At 47.4% G+C, this 21094-nt stretch overlaps 7 non-coding genes and 2 pseudogenes across 7 annotated transcripts; all 9 read left to right on the top strand.

Moving 5' to 3' along the window:
* Window positions 1–10119: 10119 nt before the first annotated feature.
* Window positions 10120–10283, top strand: LOC134951864 (U1 spliceosomal RNA). The gene has a single exon (XR_010184524.1). It is a non-coding gene; the product is annotated as a U1 spliceosomal RNA (small nuclear RNA).
* Window positions 10284–10435: 152 nt separating this feature from the next.
* On the top strand, window positions 10436–10598 carry LOC134952642 (U1 spliceosomal RNA). The gene has a single exon (XR_010185123.1). It is a non-coding gene; the product is annotated as a U1 spliceosomal RNA (small nuclear RNA).
* A 671-nt stretch (window positions 10599–11269) lies between these two features.
* Window positions 11270–11433, top strand: LOC134951087 (U1 spliceosomal RNA). The gene has a single exon (XR_010183891.1). It is a non-coding gene; the product is annotated as a U1 spliceosomal RNA (small nuclear RNA).
* A 152-nt stretch (window positions 11434–11585) lies between these two features.
* On the top strand, window positions 11586–11748 carry LOC134952311 (U1 spliceosomal RNA). The gene has a single exon (XR_010184865.1). It is a non-coding gene; the product is annotated as a U1 spliceosomal RNA (small nuclear RNA).
* A 671-nt stretch (window positions 11749–12419) lies between these two features.
* On the top strand, window positions 12420–12574 carry LOC134953401 (U1 spliceosomal RNA; annotated as a pseudogene).
* A 145-nt stretch (window positions 12575–12719) lies between these two features.
* On the top strand, window positions 12720–12861 carry LOC134953294 (U1 spliceosomal RNA; annotated as a pseudogene).
* Window positions 12862–13556: 695 nt separating this feature from the next.
* Window positions 13557–13720, top strand: LOC134951365 (U1 spliceosomal RNA). The gene has a single exon (XR_010184118.1). It is a non-coding gene; the product is annotated as a U1 spliceosomal RNA (small nuclear RNA).
* Window positions 13721–13872: 152 nt separating this feature from the next.
* LOC134952110 (U1 spliceosomal RNA) lies at window positions 13873–14033 on the top strand. Its single transcript, XR_010184716.1, has one exon. It is a non-coding gene; the product is annotated as a U1 spliceosomal RNA (small nuclear RNA).
* A 672-nt stretch (window positions 14034–14705) lies between these two features.
* LOC134950899 (U1 spliceosomal RNA) lies at window positions 14706–14869 on the top strand. The gene has a single exon (XR_010183736.1). It is a non-coding gene; the product is annotated as a U1 spliceosomal RNA (small nuclear RNA).
* Window positions 14870–21094: the final 6225 nt, after the last annotated feature.

Here is a 21094-nt window from a genome sequence, read left to right as displayed (position 1 = left end):
GGGTCTTCAACCTGCGACCCTCCAGCTGCTGTGGAACTACATATACCAGCATGCCCTGCCTCAGTTTTAGCATACCTTAATAGCAAAACTGTGGCAGGGCATGCTGGGATGTGTAGTTTCACAGCAGCTGGAGGGCCACAGGATGAAGACCCATGTGCTAGAGCCAAGCCGCAGGTACATTGAATGCTAGCAAGCTGAATGTTTAAATCATTTTTGTTCCGCAGCATTCCAATGCGGAAGATTCCATGGAACCAGAGATTATTCCATTGAGAAGGACATGCTGCCTGGATGACTGCACTGTGCAAATTAAATCACGGAGGCAGTTGGCTTGTGGGTGGCTCTGGTGACTGGGTGGTTGGGTGGGCGGTGTGTCGGAGGTGGAGCACATGCAAATGAATGTGTATCATCCAGCTAGTGAGAGTGAAAACTCATGCAGGAGTGTGCCTGCTTGTCAGTGGGTTATGCACCTTGCCAGGCGTCAAATCTACATGGAGCAGCTGGAGGGGACAAGAGCAGGTTTGCAAAATATAGATAGAAGAGCATATATGCTGGCGCATTCTCCATGATTGTGTCAGCTTATGTTTTGGTGCACTGCACTTTCCTTCACTAAGTTTTAGCCATTTTGGTTAAACGCAAGTGTAGTTGCTTCTCGCCCTTTTGGCTGTGATCTTGTATCGTGGTTGAAGAGTCTTCTGGAGGGATTGTTTTCTTCATTGGCGAGAGACTGAAGATATTCCAGGATGGAAGGCTTGGGAACACTATCCGTTTTTCAGTTGTGGAAGAGTTGAAAGACCGGATTGGACTACATTCTATAGTAAAGGATATCTTTGTATTTATTAATCCTCCCTTTATATGTGTCTGTCTTTCAATAAAGCTTCGGGCTTGTGATTCCTTCACCCTCTTACACTCCACACCCATAGCCTTATTAACTGTTGTATTATTGTATTGTTTAAATGTATAGTGCAGTTCATGATTTATAGTGTAGGCTGGCCTGTGCTGTAGTTCTTGAACTGTACTATACCGACAGCATTTGTATTGTGTTTTGGCTGTGCTGCAACACGGTACTTATGTGTGTAATGTTTATGTATGTTTTTTTGCTTCTTTATGTGAATAAAGACTGCTTTTTCAATCCAATATCTGAAAACAATCAATGTTTATCTTTGATGGCAATAGAAGTGGTATGATATTTGCTGCTTTTGAAAGGCAATATCTGATATGTCCCCTATCTGGGAACCATATATTAAATGGCTTTTCAGAAAAGGGAGATGGGAGAAGAGCTTTCAGTACTTGTAGGACCAATGCTCATTTCCTATTCTAGCCTCCAAAAACAGATTCAGTTGCATTTTCCAGCGTGTTTTGGATGCGCCTTTGCAAATGTCTTACACCGACAAACTTATTTAGTACTATTTTGCAAATAGGGTTACATTGTTGCAACATTGTGTTCCCTAATTGCTTGATTTTTTAAATGCAACAATTGATAAAGACACCTGATAATTGCTCTGTGGAGTCTTATTTTGTGTCTACTTCTTATCTACATTTAATTCACTACCTCTAATCAAGGCATTTTTAAATGCTGGGGGCTGCCAGGACGTGAGGCCTACCTAGACTTTAGATCTGAATTTGAATGTACAAAGGGAGATGGTAGAAGAGCTTTCAGTACTTGTAGGACCGATGCACATTTCCTATTCTAGCCTCCAAAAACAGACTCAGTTGCATTTTCCAGCGTGTTTTGGATGCGCCTTTGCAAATGTCTTACATCGACAAACTTATTTAGTACTATTTTGCAAATAGGGTTACATTGTTGCAACATTGTGTTCCCTAATTGCTTGATTTTTTAAATGCAACAATTGATAAAGACACCTGATAACTGCTCTGTGGAGTCTTATTTTGTGTCTACTTTTTATCTACATTTAATTCTCTACCTCTAATCAAGGCATTTTTAAGTGCTGGGGGCTGCCAGGACGTGAGGCCTACCTAGACTTTAGATCTGAATTTGAATGTACTTGTGAACTAACTTAATTTCTGTTATGCACACCAGTGCCTGCAGGAAAGTACTGGTGTCAGAACTGTTATGCACTCCAGTGTCTGCAGGAATGTACTGGTGTTTGAACTGTTATGCAAAACAAATGGACTCACAGACAAACTGGGGAATATGACATAACGTACACAGAAGGTAATAGGGTAACAAAATACACACAAAGTGAACAGAGAAGCCCAGAGGCTAAGGAACTGGGTATCTCCCTTGTATTAGAACTGCACAGATGGAAAAAGCAAGATGTTGTGTTTTAATACGTAGAGAACCCGAAATGCTGTTGCTAAGGGCAACAGCAAAACCCTAAAGGGTTACCAACGGGTGTGGCAGTAAACTCCTTGGTCAGAGATGGAATGATAGACACAAGGAGAGTCTCCACAATCCTATTTCTCACTTGCAGTGCACAGGTTTTAGCTTACTGCCACTAAACTGACCCCTGACACCTAGCACAGTGAGACAGGATTAGACAGGCAAGTCTTAGAATACAGCCGCAAACTTGCTAAGTTCACAGAGTAGTAACAGAACCCCAGCAAGCTAAACGACTGACTCCAGTCTTACTGCTAGGTCTGGATTGGCAGAGTGTAATACCAAATCCCCAGGCCTATTTGCAGTAAGCAACAAACAAATACAAAGCTACACAGTACTGGCTAACTTTCATGAACTGACTAACCAACAAAGATTCAGCAGCATCTGCTTACCCTGAAAAGAGGCCTTATAAAGCAGGTGCTGTCCACGCCCCACTCAGACCTCACAGACTGTGAGCACAAAAACCAGCACCGGATCCCCTGCCGTGCACAGAGCCTATAACCACTGCACAGCAAAAGACCCGAACCGGAGTATCAGCTGCGCTCAGGTTACTCCACTAGCACTTGTCTCCCGGTTGCCATGACGACGTGGCAGCACAGGGCAGGAGACCCTAACAGTACCCCCCCTCTGACGAGGGGTCAAAGAACCCCTACCACCGGGTTTATCGGGGAACTGCGAGAAGAAAGAGCGTATCAGTCTGGGGGCATGAAGATCACAACTGCGCACCCACGACCGCTCCTCCGGGCCATACCCCTTCCAGTGCACCAAAAATGACAGCCGACCCCGAACCACCTTGGAGTCAAGAATCCTTTCAACAACAAACTCCCTCTGGCCACGTATCAGAAGAGGGGAAGGTCTTCCACTGGAAGAAGGATTACTAATCGCCCGTTTTAAAAGGGAACAATGAAATGTTTTATTGATACCCAAAGAACGGGGCAGATCTAACTGAAATGCCACCGGATTGATAACCCTGGTGATCTTATAAGGGCCGATGAACCGGGGCCCTAACTTATGAGATGGCTGTCTCAACTTCAAATTCTTGGTAGACAACCAGACGAAGTCTCCTAATTTGAAGCTGCAGGGTCTTTTCCGCTTATCAAAAACCCTTTTGGTCACTAATGACACAGACACAAGGGCTTTCTTCACTTTCCGCCAAATACCTCTAAGGACCGAAACCACAGAGGAACCACCAGGCGTGGAGTCCAGGGGGTCAAAAGAATTGGCCTTAGGATGATGCCCATACACACAAAGGAAGGGAGAGATCCCTGTAGCAGAGTGAGCCGCGTTGTTATAGGCAAACTCCGCCATGGACAGATGAGCAACCCAGTCAGTCTGACACTTGGAGACATAACACCTGAGGAACTGCTCCAAGGACTGGTTCACCCTTTCAGTCTGCCCATTAGACTGCGGATGGTAGCCTGACGACAAGCTGACAGAAATCTGGAGATCGGAACAAAATGCCCTCCAGAATTTGGCCACAAACTGGGATCCGCGGTCAGAGACCACATCAAGTGGCAACCCGTGGAGACGCACAACATGCAGCATAAATAATTCAGACAGGCGTCTGGCTGATGGCAGCCCAACCAGTGGAACGAAGTGCGCCATCTTCGAAAACCTGTCAACGACAACCCAGATGGCTGTCATCCCCGAGGATTTGGGCAAGTCCACCACAAAATCCATTGAAATGTGGGTCCATGGCTTAGATGGGATAGAGAGTGGATGTAATGGGCCAACAGGAACCCCTCTAGGAGTCTTATTTCGGGCACAGATGTCACATGCCCGAACCCACTGATCCACATCCTTAGCCACCGAGGGCCACCACACCGCCCTAGATAGCAACTCCCGAGTTCTGGCAATACCCGGGTGACCTGCCGACTTCTTGGCATGGAATTCCAGGAACACTCGCTGTCTTAACCTAGGAGGCACAAACAAAAGACCTACCGGAAGGTATGGAGGAGCCTGCTCCTGTGCTCTAAGGACTAATGATAAGAGGTCCTGGGTAATGCCCACTTTAATACATGATGGGGAAACAATGGGCAACGGCTCCTCGGTGGTCTCCTGGATTGGAGCAAAACTCCGCGAGAGCGCATCAGCCTTGATGTTTTTTGACCCAGGGCGATATGTTATCAAAAAATTAAAGCGAGCAAAAAACAAAGCCCATCGTGCCTGCCTGGCATTGAGACGCTTCGCTGACTCTAAATATGCCAGATTCTTATGGTCAGTGAGAATTGAGACCACAAACTTAGCCCCCTCAAGCCAGTGTCTCCACTCCTCGAGTGCATCCTTAATAGCCAACAATTCCCGGTTACCCACGTCATAATTCATCTCGGCAGGCGAAAATTTACGGGAAAAGTAAGCACAGGGATGAAGGCGATTATCAGACACTCCCATCTGAGAAAGCACTGCCCCAATACCCATCTCAGAGGCATCCACCTCCACCACAAAAGGACGCTCTGGATCTGGGTGTCGCAGCACCTTGGCCGAAACAAATGCCCTTTTGAGACGGGCAAAAGCCGCTTTAGCCTCACAAGACCAGTGAGCAACATCCGCCCCTTTCTTAGTGAGTGCCACCAAGGGCGCCACTATAGACGAAAATCCAGCGATAAATCGTCTATAAAAATTCGCAAAGCCCAGGAAACGCTGAAGCGCCTTCAAACTAGTGGGCTGCACCCAATCCAGGACTGCCTGTACCTTGGAACCCTCCATTTGGAAACCCTCTGGGGAGATAATATATCCTAGAAATGCGATTTGCTGAACTTCAAATTCGCACTTCTCCAGCTTCGCCCCAAGCCGGTGGTCTCTGAGTTTCTGGAGGACTAAGCGTACATGCTTCCGATGTTCCTCGAGGGAATGGGAGAAGATTAGGATGTCATCTAAGTATACAACTAAGAATCTATCCAAATATTCCCTGAGCACATCATTCATGAAATCCTGGAAGACTGCCGGGGCATTACAGAGCCCAAAAGGCATCACCAAATATTCATAATGCCCTGAGTGGGTATTAAAGGCAGTCTTCCATTCATCCCCCTCTCTTATTCGGATTAGATTGTACGCACCGCGTAGGTCAATCTTAGAAAAAATGGTGGCAGTACGAAGCTGGTCAAACAAGACCGAAATGAGAGGCAGTGGGTATGAGTTTTTAATCGTGATACGGTTCAATTCCCTGAAGTCGATGCAGGGTCGCAACGAACCGTCCTTTTTACCCACGAAGAAGAACCCCGACCCAACTGGAGACTGTGAAGGTCTGATAAATCCCTTAGCCAAGTTCTCCTGAATGTACTCTGCCATAGCCTGAGTCTCAGGACGTGACAGGGAGTACAACCTGCTCTTGGGAAGCTTAGCATTTGGCAACAAATCAATGGCACAGTCATAGGGGCGATGGGGAGGTAGTACCTCTGCAACTTTTTTGGAGAACACGTCCGCAAAATCAGCATAACACCCTGGCAATCCTGGCAAACTTAGCTGCGAGAGCCTGACTGGAAGGCTCAAGCAACTCCTGAAACAATCAGTACCCCAACTAAGAATCTCCCCAGAGACCCAGTCAAATTGAGGATTGTGGGCCCTTAACCAGGGTAACCCCAACACCAATGGGGCAAAAGTACAGACAGTCACATAAAAGGACAATTTTTCAGAGTGTGTGGCTCCAATAAACAAAGAAATCTGGCTAGTGCAAGAGGTAATTTTACCTTGGGATAATGGTTCCCCGTTTAACCCACAAATCTCAATTTCCGATGCCAAGGGTACTAAGGGAACAGAGTGTTTCAGGGCGAATTGGCGGTCCATAAAAACCCCGTCGGCCCCACTGTCCACAAAGGCCTCAGTCTTGACAGTTTGACCGAGGATCTTCAAGGTCACCGGAATGATAAAAGTCTTCTTGGGAAATTCTGACTTCTGGCCTGACAGGATATTTCCCATCACCCTCAGGCCCTGAAGTTTTCCGGCTTTTCTGGGCATGATACTACCACATGACCTTTATTCCCACAGTACAAACACAACCCCTGCTGTCTCCTCCGCGTCTTCTCACGCGAGGAGAGGCGGGTAGCCCCAATCTGCATAGGCTCCTCAGAAAATTCCTTAGAGTCTGAGGTTCCCTTGGGAAGGAAGGAAATCTCAGTCTCCCTTTCAAGCCTACGCTCTCTCAGCCGTCTATCCACCCGGATGGATAACTGCATGAGCTGATCCAAGCTATCAGGCAAGGGATATTGTACCAGTTGGTCCTTTATCTGGTTAGAAAGACCTCTTCGGTACTGGTGTCTCAGGGCTGGGTCATTCCACTGGGTATCATGGGCCAACCTCCGAAACTCCGTACAGTAAACCTCAACTGGCCTTCGCCCTTGCTTAAGGATCGAAATCTGAGCCTCGGCTGAGGCCGTCTTGTCAGGGTCATCATACAACATGCCCAGTGCCGTAAAAAAAGCATCAACACTTTTAAGCGACGGACAGTCAGGCTGCAACCCATATGCCCAGACCTGTGGGTCTCCTTGTAGCAAGGAAATCACTATGCCCACCCGCTGAATCTCCGACCCAGAAGACTGAGGCCTAAGCCGGAAGTATAGCTTGCAGCTCTCCTTGAAACAAAAGAACTGCGAGCGATCTCCAGAAAAACGATCCGGGAGATTTACTTTCGGCTCCTTAACCCCTGCAGGTGCTGCTGCTGCGGGAGCTCCGCCAGCAGCCTGGGAGGTGTGCATTTTAATGGACAAATCATTAAATTGTCGAGTCAGGACCTGCACCTGATCGACCACCTGTTGCAACGTATTTTGAGGGGTATGCTCCATATTCCCACAAAATTTCAACAGGAGTATTAGGCTGCTGAATATGTTATGCACACCAGTGCCTGCAGGAAACTACTGGTGTCAGAACTGTTATGCACTCCAGTGTCTGCAGGAATGTACTGGTGTTTGAACTGTTATGCAAAACAAATGGACTCACAGACAAACTGGGGAATATGACATAACGTACACAGAAGGTAATAGGGTAACAAAATACACACAAAGTGAACAGAGAAGCCCAGAGGCTAAGGAACTGGGTATCTCCCTTGTATTAGAACTGCACAGATGGAAAAAGCAAGATGTTGTGTTTTAATACGTAGAGAACCCGAAATGCTGTTGCTAAGGGCAACAGCAAAACCCTAAAGGGTTACCAACGGGTGTGGCAGTAAACTCCTTGGTCAGAGATGGAATGATAGACACAAGGAGAGTCTCCACAATCCTATTTCTCACTTGCAGTGCACAGGTTTTAGCTTACTGCCACTAAACTGACCCCTGACACCTAGCACAGTGAGACAGGATTAGACAGGCAAGTCTTAGAATACAGCCGCAAACTTGCTAAGTTCACAGAGTAGTAACAGAACCCCAGCAAGCTAAACGACTGACTCCAGTCTTACTGCTAGGTCTGGATTGGCAGAGTGTAATACCAAATCCCCAGGCCTATTTGCAGTAAGCAACAAACAAATACAAAGCTACACAGTACTGGCTAACTTTCATGAACTGACTAACCAACAAAGATTCAGCAGCATCTGCTTACCCTGAAAAGAGGCCTTATAAAGCAGGTGCTGTCCACGCCCCACTCAGACCTCACAGACTGTGAGCACAAAAACCAGCACCGGATCCCCTGCCGTGCACAGAGCCTATAACCACTGCACAGCAAAAGACCCGAACTGGAGTATCAGCTGCGCTCAGGTTACTCCACTAGCACTTGTCTCCCGGTTGCCATGACGACGTGGCAGCACAGGGCAGGAGACCCTAACAATTTCCTACTTCTAAATTCATTCCTAAATTCACTACTTACATGAATCCTGTAGTTGGGCATTTTGGGACTTCGATTGTGGGCATTGTTTTGTGTCCAGACCAGCAGCAGGTGGTGTGCATTTGCTGGAAAGGCATCGAAGACCTCCGATATGCTGCATCTCCTGATGTGTGTCTCCCTCAAGTGGCTGTCAGCAAATGCCTGCTAGACACCCCATTCCAAGCTGATTGTGACATCACGGTACATGCATCATAGAACAGGCATGCTAGAACATGGGTCTTCAACCTGCGACCCTCCAGCTGCTGTGGAACTACACATCCCAGCATGCCCTGCCTCAGTTTTAGCATACCTTAATAGCAAAACTGTGGCAGGGCATGCTGGGATGTGTAGTTTCACAGCAGCTGGAGGGCCACAGGATGAAGACCCATGTGCTAAAGCCAAGCCGCAGGTACATTGAATGCTAGCAAGCTGAATATTTAAATCCTTTTTATTCCGCAGCATTCCAATGTGGAAGATTCCATGGAACCAGAGATCCTTCCATTGAGAAGGACATGCTGCCTGGATGACTACACTGTGCAAATTAAATCACGGAGCCAGTTGGCTTGTGGGTGGCTCTGGTCACTGGGTGGTTGGGTGGGTGGTGTGTCAGAGGTGGAGCACATGCAAATGATTGTGTATCATCCAGCTAGTGAGAGAGAAAACTCATGCAGGAGTGTGCCTGCTTGTCAGTGGGTTATGCACCTTTCCAGACGTCAAATCTACATGGAGCAGCTGGAGAGGACAAGAGCAGGTTTGCAAAATATAGACAGAAGAGCTCTCCAGCCTAGTTTGCTGTCTGTTTCCACTTCTCTTTTCTTGAGCCGCTCCCTTCTATGCCCTTGCGCACTATCCTGACTTCTCCCATCTGCTTACTTTGTGCCTTCCAACGCACAATGCGAACTACAGGTAGTGCTGCAGGGCCCACACCCTTTTACTTGCCATACAGAGCAGCTCTGGAGCTGTTACAGTGCCCAGCTTCTGCAAGAAATCAGCTTGAATGCTTCAGGGGCTGGGGCATAGCCAACATGAGCCCCACACCGAAGGAGGGTGGAGGTGTTTAATGCGAACTAGGGGTCATCCAAGCGCCGCAAAAGGCCGCCATGCCCTGCACGCCCCTTTTCTCTTTTCATATGCAGACGAGGGTTGAAGCCAACTTTGACCCACTGCTTGGATGACATCACCATATGCAAATCCATCTGCTGCAGGCCTTCCCCCAGGAATGCTTGCACTAGTTGTTGCATTTGGTTTGTTGTTTGGGGGTGCTTCAGTATTAGGCAGCCTTCTGCCCTCCCATGTTCATCTGAAAATATGTGTTCTCCCTGCAGTTGTTGTCCCCAGATGAGAGTTCCCTTGTGCTGCCTCAGTTGAATCTCCTTAACTTGACAGATACCTTCTATACCCGTGTGCACTATCCTGATTTCTCCTCCTGTCTGCTTACTTTGTGCCTTCCAATGCACAATGCAAACTACAGGTAGTGCTGCAGGGCCCACAAACTTTTACTTGCATTACAGAGCAGCTCTGGAGCTGTTACAGTGCCAAGCTGCTGCAAGAAATCAGCTTGAATGCTTCAGGGGCTGGGGCATTGCCAACATGAGCCCCACACCGAAGGAGGGTGGGGGTGTTTAATGCGAACTAAGGGTCATCCAAGCGCCGCAAAAGGCCGCCATTCCCTGCATACCCCTTTTCTCTTTTCATATGCAGATGAGGGTTCCAGCCAACTTTGGCCCACTGCTTGGATGACATCACTGTATGCAAATCCGTCTTCTGCAGACCTTCCCCCAGGAATGCTTGTACTAGTTGTTGCATTTGGTTTGTTGTTTGGGGGTGCTTCAGTATTAGGCAGCCTTCTGCCCTCCCATGTTCATCTGAAAATATGTGTTCTCCCTGCAGTTGTTGTCCCCAGATGAGAGTTCCCTTGTGCTGCCTCAGTTGAATCTTCTTAACTTGACAGAGATGTGCCTGAGCAGCGGCCCTCCCCAGCCCTATCCCAAATCATACTTATTTTGCATAGGAGATATCATGGTAATGAAGACTGTTATCCCAGGGTGAGGTTCATTCATTGCATTCTGGGTATGCTGACCCCTGTGATTTCCCCAAATGTGGGAAACTCGACTTCATTATTTGTGGTAGTGGGGGACTGTGTTTGTGCTTTCCTCTGGTCAGCTCTGGTAAAAGTCAGATTTATTTGTCTCAGATCTTCCTCTAGCCTTGTTCTTCTTTCGAGAGTTCCCTTGTGCTGACTCAGTTGGATCTCCTTCACTTGACAGGGGGGTGCCCGAGCTGCGACCCTCCCCAGCTCTAGCCCAACTCCTACTTACCTGCCAGGTGAGATACTATGATCATGTAGGTGCTTCTCCCAGGGCAAGGCTCACCCATTGCACTCTGGGTGTGCTGCTCTTGCGATTTCCCCAAATGTGGGAAACTTGACTGCATAATTTGTGTTTCCCCTGGTCGGCTCTCGTATAATTCAGATCTCTTTGTCTCAGGTCTTTCTCCAGCCTAGTTTGCTGTCTGTTTCCACTTCTCTTTTCTTGAGCCGCTCCCTTCTATGCCCTTGCGCACTATCCTGACTTCTCCCGTCTGCTTACTTTGTGCCTTCCAATTCACAATGCAAACTACAGGTAGTGCTGCAGGGCCCACACCCTTTTACATGCTTTACAGAGCAGCTCTGGAGCTGTTACAGTGCCCAGCTGCTGCAAGAAATCAGCTTGAATGCTTCAGGGGCTGGGGCATAGCCAACATGAGCCCCACACCGAAGGAGGGTGGAGGTGTTTAATGTGAATTAGGGGTCATCCAAGCGCCGCAAAAGGCCGCCATGCCCTGCACATCCCTTTTTTCTTTTCATATGCAGACGAGGGTTGAAGCCAACTTTGACCCACTGCTTGGATGACATCACCATATGCAAATCCATCTGCTGCAGGCCTTCCCCCAGGAATGCTTGCACTAGTTGTTGCATTTGGTTTGTTGTTTGGGGGTGCTTCAGTATTAGGCAGCCTTCTGCCCTCCCATGTTCATCTGAAAATATGTGTTCTCCCTGCAGTTGTTGTCCCCAGATGAGAGTTCCCTTGTGCTGCCTCAGTTGAATCTCCTTTACTTGACAGAGATGTGCCTGAGCAGCGGCCCTCCCCAGCTCTATCCCAAATCATACTTATTTTGCATAGGAGATACCATGGTCATGAAGATTGTTCTCCCAGGTTGAGGTTCATTCATTGCATTCTGGGTATGCTGACCCCTGTGATTTCCCCAAATGTGGGAAACTTGACTGCATTATTTGTGGTAGTGGGGGACTGTGTTTGTGCTTTCCTCTGGTCAGCTCTTGTAAAAGTCAGATTTCTTTGTCTCAGATCTTCCTCTAGCCTTGTTCTTCTTTCGAGAGTTCCCTTGTGCTGCCTCAGTTGGATCTCCTTCACTTGACAGGGGGGTGCCCGAGCTGCGACCCTCCCCAGCTCTAGCCCAACTCCTACTTACCTGCCAGGTGAGATACTATGATCATGTAGGTGCTTCTCCCAGGGCAAGGCTCACCCATTGCACTCTGGGTGTGCTGCCCCTGTGATTTCCCCAAATGTGGGAAACTTGACTGCATAATTTGTGTTTCCTCTGGTCGGCTCTCGTATAATTCAGATCTCTTTGTCTCAGGTCTCTCTCCAGCCTAGTTTGCTGTCTGTTTCCACTTCTCTTTTCTTGAGCCGCTCCCTTCTATGCCCTTGCGCACTATTCTGACCTCTCCTGTCTGCTTACTTTGTGCCTTCCAACGCACAATGCAAACTACAGGTAGTGCTGCAGGGCCCACACCCTTTTACATGCTTTACAGAGCAGCTCTGGAGCTGTTACAGTGCCCAGCTGCTGCAAGAAATCAGCTTGAATGCTTCAGGGGCTGGGGCATAGCCATCATGAGCCCCACACCGAAGGAGGGTGGAGGTGTTTAATGCGAACTAGGGGTCATCCAAGCACCGCAAAAGGCCGCCATGCCCTGCATGCCAATTTTATCTTTTCATATGCAGACGAGGGTTGAAGCCAACTTTGACCCACTGCTTGGATGACATCACCATATGCAAATCCATCTGCTGCAGGCCTTCCCCCAGGAATGCTTGCACTAGTTGTTGCATTTGGTTTGTTGTTTGGGGGTGCTTCAGTATTAAGCAGCCTTCTGCCCTCCCATGTTCATCTGAAAATATGTGTTCTCCCTGCAGTTGTTGTCCCCAGATGAGAGTTCCCTTGTGCTGCCTCAGTTGAATCTCCTTTACTTGACAGAGATGTGCCTGAGCAGTGGCCCTCCCCAGCCCTATCCCAAATCATACTTATTGTGCATAGGCGATACCATGGTCATGAAGATTGTTCTCTCAGGGTGAGGTTCATTCATTGCATTCTGGGTATGCTGACCCCTGTGATTTCCCTAAATGTGGGAAACTCGACTGCATTATTTGTGGTATTGCTTTCCTCTGGTCAGCTCTGGTAAAAGTCAGATTTCTTTGTCTCAGATTTTCCTCTAGCCTTGTTCTTCTTTCGAGAGTTCCCTTGTGCTGCCTCAGTTGGATCTCCTTCACTTGACAGGGGGGTGCCCGAGCAGCGACCCTCCCCAGCTCTAGCCCAACTCCTACTTACCTGCCAGGTGAGATACTATGATCATGAAGTTGCTTCTCCCTGGGCAAGGATCACCCATTGCACTCTGGGTGTGCTGCCCCTGTGATTTCCCCAAATGTGGGAAACTTGACTGCGTAATTTGTGTTTCCCCTGGTCGGCTCTCATATAATTCAGATCTCTTTGTCTCAGGTCTCTCTCCAGCCTAGTTTACTGTCTGTTTCCACTTCTTTTTTCTTGAGCCCCTCCCTTCTATACCCGTGTGCACTATCCTGACTTCTACTCCCGTCTGCTTACTTTGTGCCTTACAATGCACAATGCAAACTACAGGTAGTGCTGCAGGGCCCACACCCTTTTACTTGCCTTACAGAGCAGCTCTGGAGCTGTTACAGTGCCCAGCTGCTGCAAGAAATCAGCTTGAATGCTTCAGGGGCTGGGGCATGGCCAACATGAGCCCCACACAGAAGGAGGGTGGGGGTATTTAATGCGAACTAGGGGTCATCCAAGCGCCGCAAAAGGCCGCCATGCCCTGCATACCCCTTTTCTCTTTTCATATGCAGATGAGGTTTCCAGCCAACTTTGGCCCACTGCTTGGATGACATCACCGTATGCAAATCCGTCTTCTGCAGACCTTCCCCAAGGAATGCTTGTACTAGTTGTTGCATTTGGTTTGTTGTTTGGGGGTGCTTCAGTATTAGGCAGCCTTCTGCCCTCCCATGTTCATCTGAAAATATGTGTTCTCCCTGCAGTTGTTGTCCCCAGATGAGAGTTCCCTTGTGCTGCCTCAGTTGAATCTCCTTTACTTGACAGAGATGTGCCTGAGCAGCGGCCCTCCCCAGCCCTATCCCAAATCATACTTATTTTGCATAGGAGATACCATGGTCATGAAGATTGTTCTCCCAGGGTGAGGTTCATTCATTGCATTCTGGGTATGCTGACCCCTGTGATTTCCCCAAATGTGGGAAACTTGACTGCATTATTTGTGGTAGTGAGTGACTGTGTTTGTGCTTTCCTCTGGTCAGCTCTGGTAAAAGTCAGATTTCTTTGTCTCAGATCTTCCTCTAGCCTTGTTCTTCTTTCGAGAGTTTCCTTGTGCTGCCTCAGTTGGATCTCCTTCACTTGAGAAGGGGGTGCCCGAGCAGCGACCCTCCCCAGCTCTAGCCCAACTCCTACTTACCTGCCAGGTGAGATACTATGATCATGAAGGTGCTTCTCCCAGGGCAAGGCTCACCCATTGCACTCTGGGTGTGCTGCTCCTGCGATTTCCCCAAATGTGGGAAACTTGACTGCATAATTTGTGTTCCCCTGGTCGGCTCTCGTATAATTCAGATCTCTTTGTCTCAGGTCTCTCTCCAGCCTAGTTTGCTGTCTGTTTCCACTTCTCTTTTCTTGAGCCCCTCCCTTCTATGCCCTTGCGCACTATCCTGACTTCTCCCGTCTGCTTACTTTTTGCCTTCCAACGCACAATGCGAACTACAGGTAGTGCTGCAGGTCCCACACCCTTTTATTTGCCTTACAGAGCAGCTCTGGAGCTGTTACAGTGCCCAGCTGCTGCAAGAAATCAGCTTGAATGCTTCAGGGGCTGGGGCATAGCCAACATGAGCCCCACACCGAAGGAGGGTGGAGGTGTTTAATGCGAGCTAGGGGTCATCCAAGCGCCGCAAAAGGCTGCCATGCCCTGCACGCCCCTTTTCTCTTTTCATATGCAGACGAGGGTTGAAGCCAACTTTGACCCACTGCTTGGATGACATCACCATATGCAAATCCATCTGCTGCAGGCCTTCCCCCAGGAATGCTTGCACTAGTTGTTGCATTTTGTTTGTTGTTTGGGGGTGCTTCAGTATTAGGTAGCCTTCTGCCCTCCCATGTTCATCTGAAAATATGTGTTCTCCCTGCAGTTGTTGTCCCCAGATGAGAGTTCCCTTGTGCTGCCTCAGTTGAATCTCCTTTACTTGACAGAGATGTGCCTGAGCAGCGGCCCTCCCCAGCCCTATCCCAAATCATACTTATTTTGCATAGGAGATACCATGGTCATGAAGATTGTTCTCCCAGGGTGAGGTTCATTCATTGCATTCTGGGTATGCTGACCCCTGTGATTTCCACAAATGTGGGAAACTCGACTGCATTATTTGTGGTAGTGGGGGGCTGTGTTTGTGCTTTCCTCTGGACAGCTCTGGTAAAAGTCAGATTTCTTTGTCTCAGATTTTCCTCTAGCCTTGTTCTTCTTTCGAGAGTTCCCTTGTGCTGCCTCAGTTGGATCTCCTTCACTTGACAGGGGGCTGCCCGAGCAGCGACCCTCCCTAGCTCTAGCACATGTAAGTTTGTTTTTATTTTACTACATTGTGGTTTGTGGCTCTATACCATGTAATGCATGTCTTTTAACAGTAGTCAAGTCTTCCAATGTGCTTGTTAGTGAAACCCAATACATAGCTTTATTTTATTTTGTTTCTTCAAATATTGAATGCATATGTCTTTTTAACTTTTTTTTTCAATATATAAACATTTTTATTATAAGATTTTCAATGACACAAGTACATCCAAGTTGCAGATTATGGGTTGTGAAGGACAAATCAACCATATAAACAATTTAAGCAATTTAAATTGCATGCAGGTAGTAGAATATCAAACTCCTTGGATGAGAGTTGGTCGTAATAAACTAGGATAGAAAAGAATAAAGTAGAAAATAAGATTTTAAACCTACCGGTAAATCTTTTTCTCGTAGTCCGTAGAGGGTGTTGGGGACTCCGAAAGGACCATGGGGATAGACGGGCTCCGCAGGAGACATGGGCACTTTAAGAAAGACTTTAGTTCTGGGTGTGCACTGGCTCCTCCCTCTATGCGCCTCTATGCCACAGTTAGAGAAACTGTGCCCAGAGGAGACTGACAGTATGAGGAAAGGATTTTGTTAATCCAGGGCAAGATTTTTTGTTAATTAAAGTAATCCAAAACTGGGATTGATATGTTGGCTCTTTTATTTTTACTTACAGTACAATAACTTTTACCATTTTAATTTGTTTTAATAGTATATTGACAGTATTGTTTTCTTTCAAAAATCCACTTAATTTTCTTTACCCTATTATTAAAATGGTAATTGACAAAAAAGGGCCAAGGAAAAGTACTTGTAGCCTTCTGCGTGGTAGGAGTCATACTAGGTAGGCAAGTTGTTTTAGCAGTAGCCAGATCAGCTACAATCTTATTGAGGTCTTCTCCAAAGAGAGTGTCTCCCTTGAAAGGAAGCACCTCCAGGGTTTTCTTGGAATCCATATCCACCGACCAGGATCTCAACCAGCTGTATAAAGTATTACCTTGGAACTGGTGATATGCCATTTGCACAAGCAAGCCATGTGTGACTGTATATGCATTTAAGGAGGGCCCCCCGGCAATACCACAAACCATTGAGTGTCAAGTATACTAGATATATCTTCATATCTCATGTGCTTTCTCTGAGACCAATCTTGTTATGCCCCTTCCCCACGAGGCATGCGCCTTTTGTCCATATTGCAAAAATAGTGGGGGGAGGGGCATATAATTCTCTGTCACAGGGCACTAAAAAGTCTAGTTATGGCTCTGGTATGCATTATGTAATCTGGCAGACCATCTCTCCAACACTGGCTGATTGGAATAGAAATCCGGTTATCTATTAGCATTGCAACTCAGCAGATCAATGCAGTGTGCAGCCACACACTCCATATATCTGCTCAGCCACAATGCTGATTATTTCTTCACAAAGTACAAGGTGAGCTCCAAATAGAATTCTCTAGCTTAGATTATACCTTTCTATGCAAGGGTAAATAGCTCAATTGTTTGACTGCAATGCCACAGGAAATGGTTTGGATCCAAGACAGTGTGACTGAATAATAAAGAAACCTTAAGATGAGTTCATGAATGTTGTATAAGTATTAGTGAGAGAAGGGGTCAGGAGCATGCTAGGCTGCAAAAAATAAGGTAGGCTGCAAGTGAAAGTAATGATCTCCTATATATTTTCCCAGATCTGTCACTCTGTGTGGCTAACTCTGGGGGAAGTCACAGCAATGGGCGGAGACGGCATCTGCAGGACGATACACCAGTGCCAGCAGCAGACCGTAACAAAGTGACAGATTAGGGAGAATATATAGGAGGTAGGGAGGTGGCCATGGTACATGGCTGACCAAGGGACACTAGCTCATGTACCCCTTTACCACTGAGGCTAGCCACCAAGGATGGACCTGTCACCAGTGCACATGCAATAACCTCTTCTGCTGCCCTCTTTGCAACTCAGATTGCCCAGTGCTCCCCTTCGCTAACAGTCCACAAAGTTTCCCCATCTCACGATCTGCCTCCTCACCGCCACTTTCATCTCTACAGCACACGCGCATATCATACAAGATCCCATCATGCGTACGTAGGTCTGAAATGCCAGAGGGAGGTTGGGGGGAGATTGGCATGCGCCAGCAACACCACACAGCTCACTGTGACAACAGTGGAGAGGCGCTGCAACAGGACAATACACCAACCTCGGAGCAAGGAACTGCGTCGGTCAGGAGGAGAACTATTTCAATAGCATAAAAAGGTTAGTGCGTCCCACCCTATGAACACCAGACTCATCAAGTCACTGTTGCCAGAGTCTCATACAATGACTCTGAACCTCTAAGCACACTATTTGACTGTCTACACCCTGCTGTGCCTATTACCCATCTCCTCCACCACCCTCAACACTGACCCACACATCATTCACCCACAAAGATACAATAAAGGTAGTTTGGATAAATTAGCTAAATGAAATGGATTTAACCAATTTATCTAAATGACGATCGCGCCCATTACTTTATTCAGGTTTAGGTGCTTTGTGCACCAAAACCAGAGTGTAATGGGCGCAATAATTGAGGGCATTTGAATTTCCCTTATATGTGTGTGTGTGATATACACACAGACACACATACTGTATTTCTTTATATAATGGAGACCTCAGTTTCTATTCATTCATGTCCTGCCCCCTACTCTGTCAGACCCCTTCCCCTCTACTTTTCTGACCCCAAACGCCACTCATTCTTGTTGAGTGCTGGTGGGCCCATTCAGAATTTTGCTATGGGGCCCACAAAGGTCTAGTTACGCCACTGGGCAGGGTTATAGAGGAGGCGGTGCAAGGCATCCTGGGAACAGTCAAAGCTTTAGCCTGTTGGTGCCTTGGATCAACATCCAACTCTACACCCCGATGTTAGTGTAGTGCCTTTTGGGGTTAAGGTTTTACAGAAAGTTACAGGTTTTTTTAATTTAGTAAAATATGCCCCATTTTAAAGATAGGGCATTTAAATTTGTTGCACCTGTGCAGTACATAGCAGCCTGCAGGGCATGTACAGTGGCTTCATTTGGGTGCACATACATTGCCGGCTCCTGGTCGCAAACTGAAATTATTGTGTGTAAGTGGAATTAGCGGTGTTTATGTCATACAGGGGGGTGGGGGAGGTTTGTGGTTGGCGGGGGGCACGCTGTGCGATTATTATCCTGCATCTATACATACATGCGCTAACACCTGGACATACACTGATGTACCCACACCTAATATCCATACATACACGCCCTGACACCTGGACATACACCAACATTCCCACACCTGCATCTATACATACACATGCTGACATCTGGACATACACCAACATACAAGCACCTGCATCTATATATACACGCGCTGACAAATGGACATACACCGACGTACCCACACTTGCATCTATACATACATGCACTGACATCTGGACATACAAGCACCTGCATCTATACATACACGCGCTGACACCTGAACCTACACTGACGTTCCCACACCTGCATCTATACATACACATTCTGACACCTGGACATACACAGACGTACCCACACCTGCATCTATACATACACGCGTTGACACCTGGACGTACACTGACGTACACACACCTACATCTATATATGCATGGATGCAAATGTGGGTACGTCTGTATACGTCCAGTTGTTAGCATGTGTATGTATAGATGTTAGGTGTGGGTACATCAGTGTATGTCCAGGTGTCAGCACATGTATGTATAGATTCACATGTGGGTACGTTGGTGTACGTTTAGGGGTCAGCGTGTTTATGTATAGATGTTGGTGTGTGTATGTCAGTGTACGTACAGATATAGGTGTATGTATGTATGTATGTATATGTATAGAGGAAGGTGTGATACATACATATAACACATACATGATAGATACATACATATATCACACACACGATAGATAGATAGATAGATAGATAGAACACATACATACAAGATAGATACATACATACATACATACATACATACATACATGATAGATACATATATACACACACACATACGATAGATAGATAGATAGATAGATAGATAGATAGATAGATAGATAGATAGATATCACAAACATATATGATTCATACATATATCACACACACATACATGATACATACATGAGAAAGACCTGGGATGGTGATGAGGCCCGGGCCCCCTGCTGATGTTGCGTTGAGGAAGGCAGTGTTCCAGGGCGGATGCCAGTCGGGGAGAGCGCCGCGCAGCCCGGGAAAAATACTGCTGAGGAGCTACATCTGGAAGAGCCCCAGGGAGGGAGAGTGTCACATGCCCCATACTTCGCGGCACACTCTGCAGGCCTGCACATGGGAAGGGAGGTCTCTGGCCACACATACTCACCCTGCTGCTGAAGCCCCGCTGCTGTCCTCATCAGCGCTCTCCAGCGGGGAGCGGGGCCAGGATGAACCTCAACCTGTGAGAACTATCTTCATGATCAAGAGATCTCATATGCAAGATAAGTATGTGTTGGGAAAGGGCTGGGGCGGGCGGCTGCTCGGGCACACCCTCGTCAAGTTAAGGAGATTTAACTGAGGAAGCACAAGGGAACTCTCGTCTGGGGACAACAACTGCAGGGAGACCACATCTTTTCAGATGAACATGGGATGGCGGAAGGCTGCCGAATACTGAAGCACCCTCAGACATTAAACCATATGCAACAACTATTGCAAGCATTCCTGGGGGAAGGTCTGCAGCAGACGGATTTGCATTCGGTGATGTCATCCAAGCAGTGGGCCAAAGTTTGCTGGAACCCTCATCTGTATATGAAAAGAGAAAAGGGGCATGCGGGGCATGGCGGTCTTTTGCGGCGCTTGGATAACCCCAAGTTTGCATTAAACACCCCCACCCTCCTTCGGTGTGGGGCTCATGTTGGCCATGCCCAAGCCCCTGAAGCATTCAAGCTGATTTCTTGCAGCAGCTGGGCACTGTAACAGCTTCAGAGCTGCTCTACAAGACAAGTAAAGGGGTGTGGGCCCTGCAGCACCACCGGTAGTTTGCATACACACATATATAGGACAGCATCTCTTATATGCCCCAGGGTCAATAAAATAGTATCCTTGTCTAGGCTATCCATCCCCTCAGATAAGGCATTTGTCCATGCCGCTACAGCACTACACACCCAGGTCGACGCAATTGCCGGTCTGAGTAAGGTACCTGAATGTGTATAAATGGACTTCAGGGTAATCTCCTGTTTGCGGTCAGCACACTCTTTGAGGGTAGCCGTATCCTGGGACGGGAGGGCTACCTTCTTGGATAAGCGTGTTAATGCTTTGTCCACCCTAGGGGAGGATTCCCATCGTAACCTATCCGTTGATGGGAAAGGATACGCCATAAGAATCCTTTTGGAAATCTGCAGTCTTTTATCTGGAGATTTCCAAGCTTTTTTACATAACTCGTTCAGCTCGTGTGAGGGGGGAAAGGTTACCTCAGGCTTCTTTCCCTTGTACATATGTACCCTCTTGTCAGCGACAGGGGGTTACTCTGTGATGTGCAAAACATCTTTTATTGCCATAATCATAAATCGAATGGATTTTGCCAATTTTGGCTGTAACTTTGCATCATCGTAATCGACACTGGAGTCAGAATCCGTGTCGGTATCTGTGTCAACAAACTGGGATAGTGGGCGCTTATGAGACCCTGACAGTCCCTGCAACATAGGATCAGGCATGGGTTGAGACCCTGACTGTCCCAAAGCTTCTGCCTTGTCTAATCTTTTGTGCAATGAGTTTACACTAGCATTTAAAACATTCCACATATCCATCCAATCAGCTGTCGGCGGAGACACCACATTCATTTGCTCCCGCTCCTCTCTAATATAGCCTTCTTCCTCAGACATGTCGACACACGTGTACCGACACACCACACACACAGGGAATGCTTTTTCTGAAGACAGTTTCCCCACAAGGCTCTTTGGAGAGACAGAGAGGGAGTATGCCAGCACACACCCCAGCGCTATATAACCCAGGAATAAAACAGTAACTTAATGTTTGCCCAGTAGTGCTGCTGTATGTAATTTGCGAATTATGTGCCCCCCCCCTCTTTTCAACCCTCTTGTCTAACGTGG

Source organism: Pseudophryne corroboree, chromosome 8, assembly GCF_028390025.1.
Source record: "Pseudophryne corroboree isolate aPseCor3 chromosome 8, aPseCor3.hap2, whole genome shotgun sequence".
Classification (NCBI taxonomy): Eukaryota; Metazoa; Chordata; class Amphibia; order Anura; family Myobatrachidae; genus Pseudophryne; species Pseudophryne corroboree.
The sequence above is the reverse complement of the archived record's forward strand: the minus strand, read 5'-3'. Positions and strand labels throughout refer to the sequence as shown.